The following is a 4,112-nucleotide window of genomic DNA, read 5'->3' on the forward strand; positions in this document are numbered from 1 at the left end:
ATCTCACAGACACGTAGAAGCTTCATTTCTTTCTTTCTGAAGTTCACCTTGAAGACATCACCAGCATGTAGTGGGAAGTGGGAGGTTTTATCCTGCTTTCCAGCTCTGAGTACTCAGTATGCAACAGCCCAGCCTGGGAGTCACAGTGTCAGCACATTGTAAGTGACCAAGAATGCATGATTAATGCTGATTTCAGGCCTTCATCTTGTCCGTGTCCAGTATTTACTGGACAAACAGATTCAGAGAGTTTATGTGTTTTGCTGATGGTCACACAGCCAGGAAGGGGTGGAGTTAGGATTTGAATACAAATCTGTTTCCAGGATTGGAAGTTCCCTCTAGATTCTTTGAAATCAGCTACTTGTTTCCCCAGGTGGTGGGTCTAAGTCTGGTTTTCAGGACCCAGCTCACGGTGACTCTAATTTGATTAATATCCATCACTTTCCTGCCAACTGCTCTGAGACCAGGGCCTGCAGGAACCCACAAGAGGCAAATATCAGAGCCAGCCTCAACTTAGTTACGGAGCTGCCTACAGCTTTTCTAAGAGCTGTACACCATATCATGGTTCTGGGGCCTCAAATGGGGATTAGAATGGGATGGCCTTGGGTTCCCCAACCTCAGGCTGGTGAACCAACCAAGAGCTAGGTCCCACCCTTAGCAGCTTCTCATGGCACTTCCCAGGGATCCCACCCCCACCCCCACCCCCGCCCCAGCCTCTGCCTCTAGATGAATTTTGAGCTCTGCTAAGCCCCTTCTTCCCTAGGTGGTACAAATGGTTAATGTGCTTGCCTGCTAACCTTTTGAAACTTGGAGGTTCAGGTCTATCCAGAAGCACCTCAGAAAAAAGGCGTGACAGTCTAAAAATCAACCATCAAAAACCCTGTGGAGCACAGTTATATTCTGACACATATAGAGTCACTATGAGTTAAAGATGTCTCAATGGCATTTGGTTTTTAAGGCCCTCTCACCTTGGGGTCAGCTCCATCCATGGGTGCTTCTTCTCTCACCTTCTTGTCTGCAGTCCCCCTCTCTTGGCTTCTCTGCCTTCCCAAGAATTGAGGAGTGGGCTATTACAAAAGGCTAAGCAGTTGTTTAGCTTAATAAAAACCCTTGATCTGTTTTGGGGTGGCCTGGGAGAGGGGTGTTGCTGCAGCTGTTATAAGAACATACTTGCAGAAGGAGACAAAGAAACAGCTGAACTATGTGGTGCACTGGAAGCAGTGGGGCTGGCGGGCACAAAGTAGGAATTCACCATTGTTTCTAGAATGGGTGAGTTGCGCCTGAAGCTTCCATTCTAATTTGTCAAGATTTAGGTAGACTGGCAAGGTCCGTGAGTGTGAGTGTGAATGTGCGCAAGCACGTGTTGCAAGAGGAGGGATGGAGGGGGTTAGGTCTGAGTGAGACTAGGTTGGTTTCTAGACTGGCCTAATTTGCTCAGACATCTGAGAAAGATTGGGGTTCTCACCTGCCTCCCTCATGTTCATTCCCTACCCCCCCCCCCCAAGCTGGGGAGATTACATACGGCACTGAGTCATTGCTCCCTCTAGGAAGTTAATTAATGCCTAAATATTTACCGAGTGTCTGCTGGGGCAGCACAGAGCAGGGCTGGAGCCACTTGGGACTTGGGCTTCCTCCCGTCAAACCCTGGTGGTGTCAAGGTCTTGCCAACACAGTTAACACTTCCCTGTTTGGGACAAGTACCACATACATCTTATGGACATCAGTTATTCTGGTTACATGGTTAGGAAAGGTTTCTAGACAGCAGGGGGATTTCCTGGGTGGGCTCCAGGAGACTGGTCCAAGGAAGAGGGTGCAGAGGCAAAAAACTCCATCAGGATCTCATGTTGGGGTGAGGGGATGAAACAGAGAAATTTGGGATTCACCCATTCATTCATTTGTTTATTTGTTCAAAAGACATTTCCAGAACACTTCACCAGAATCCCTGGGTGTAGATTAGGTAACAGGATGCGATCCTGCCTTCAGGAGGCCATGATTCAGAGGGAAGCAGACAGAATAAATAGATTGGACAATTAAGGGTGATAAATTTATGATGGGAAAAAGGACAGGACTGGGAGAGGACTGGGGAGGGGACCAAAGCTGGTCTGGGAAGGTTTCTTGCAGAAAGCTGAGACTTAGAGGCCCAGGAGGGGAAGAATTTGCCAGATCTAGAGAAGAGCCTAGGGTCTGGATGGAGCCTGGCACACAGTAGGTACTCAGTAAATACTTGTGGGATAAGGATATAAATAATTTATGTAGAAGAGAGAGGAGTCATCACTGTTTGGATTGGGTGGGATCTAGAGATCAGGCTATCTCCACCTACAATTTTCAGATTGGTAAACTGTGGTGCAAATGGCTAAGTCCTCAGATATTGGCTGAAAGGTTGGCCATTCAAATGCCTCGGAAGATAAACCCAAGGATCTTCTTCCAAAAAGTCACACTCTCCAAAACTCCATGGAACGGTGCTTGGCACACATGGGGTTGCCTTGAATTGGAATCGCCTCGATTGGCAATGAACAACAATAAACTGAGGTCCTAGAGAGGATAAAGGATGTACTCAGGGTGTTGGCCCAGAGCTGAGGCTGGAACTCAGGTGTCCTACCTCCGGGTTCACTCTCTACTAGCTGCCCCAGTGGCTTGGAGCACTGTCCACTCTGTGGGGACCAAGACTGGGAGCTGCAGGTGACAGGGACGGCAATAGAGTGTGGCTGACCACAGGGGTCACTGTTGAGTCCTCTCTGAGGCTGCAGGGCCTGAAGTGCACCACAAGAAGGCCATTCTATGGCTGGTGGGGACCAGTGGGGAATGTGGCTGGGGTCCTGAAGTTGAGCCATATTCACTTCCTCCCTCTGAGAACCCACACCTTGTCATCATCTTGGTAAAGGTTAATGACCCACAAACTATCTGTGTTTGCCCAGTCCAGTCCTGGGTAACAGGCTGGGTGCCCAGAAAGACAATGTGGCCCCTGGACCTTATGTGTAATGAAAAATATTAACAGTGACTTGGCTTTCGGAACTTTTGCTCTGTGCTAGGCACTGGGCCAAGTACTTCCCATGGGGCCAAGTGAATTCCCATGACAATTTCTGAAGCAGATTCATTTTTTTTGGATGAAGTAACTGAGGCACAGAGCAAGGAAGAAGAAGGACCAAGACTCCAATCCCAGGCTCCTGGGCAGGAGGAACTCCTAGAAACATGAGGAGCAGTGGAACAGTAATGGAGACTGTTGATCCTGCCCATTGTTGTTTTTGGGTGAATTCTGTGTTCGTCAATGGAATGTACAGGAAGGGCAAACGTGATCTTTCAACTGGGTTTCTTTGAGTGCTTGGCACAGGCTGAGTAGACATTTATCCATCCATCTATCCAATAACTGCAATGACCAGTGAATGTTGACCAATGTTCTGAAACTTGGGGAGAACACTAGGCAGATTTCAGAGCCCCAGAGTAGGGCTGAAGGATGCTTTTCATTTCTTGGGCCAACTCTGACTGGTAGCTCTGGATTAGACTGGATTTGGCATGGATTTGGCCCCAATTGATTAGTGATGTCTGTCAAGAACTCTGCCAGGAGCGTTTATGGTAAGTTGGTTGTGTAGCTGCTCTTGGATTGAGGCTGGAGTGTCTATCCAGTACTTTGGACATTTGGGGTGCTTTAACTGACAGAGTGGGGATCAGGGACCAGGAGAAAACAGTTCCAGTCTCAGATTGTCCTGTTATCCCTAGGTAATGTACATTGGCACTCTTGGGCCTCAGTTTCTTCATTTGTTACTTTCCTCCAGGAGGTACTCTGAACTTCAAATGACTTAAAAGTGCTTTGACAAGTTGTCAGGAGAATGAAACTGTGGAGGGATTAGAATTTAAATGAAATAGAATCCCCCTTCTTTTATCCTTTCTCAAAATCCTGCCCGAAGCCTCGCTTTGTGGGGAAAACAGACCTTGCTGGAGAAGCCAGGCAGGACAGAGTTAATTCTGGGCGGGCCTTGAGTGGGTGTGTAGGGTTTTTGGTGGAGGGGTGTCTCATGGTTCCTGGCTAGAAGCTGTTTTTATAACTCACCTAGTATAGACCTTTGTCCCCTCGCAGGGCTTGCTGCAAGTTTCCAAGGAGCAAGAAGCTCCTTGAGTCT

Source organism: Chrysochloris asiatica, unplaced genomic scaffold, assembly GCF_000296735.1.
Source record: "Chrysochloris asiatica unplaced genomic scaffold, ChrAsi1.0 scaffold00014, whole genome shotgun sequence".
Taxonomy (NCBI): Eukaryota; Metazoa; Chordata; class Mammalia; order Afrosoricida; family Chrysochloridae; genus Chrysochloris; species Chrysochloris asiatica.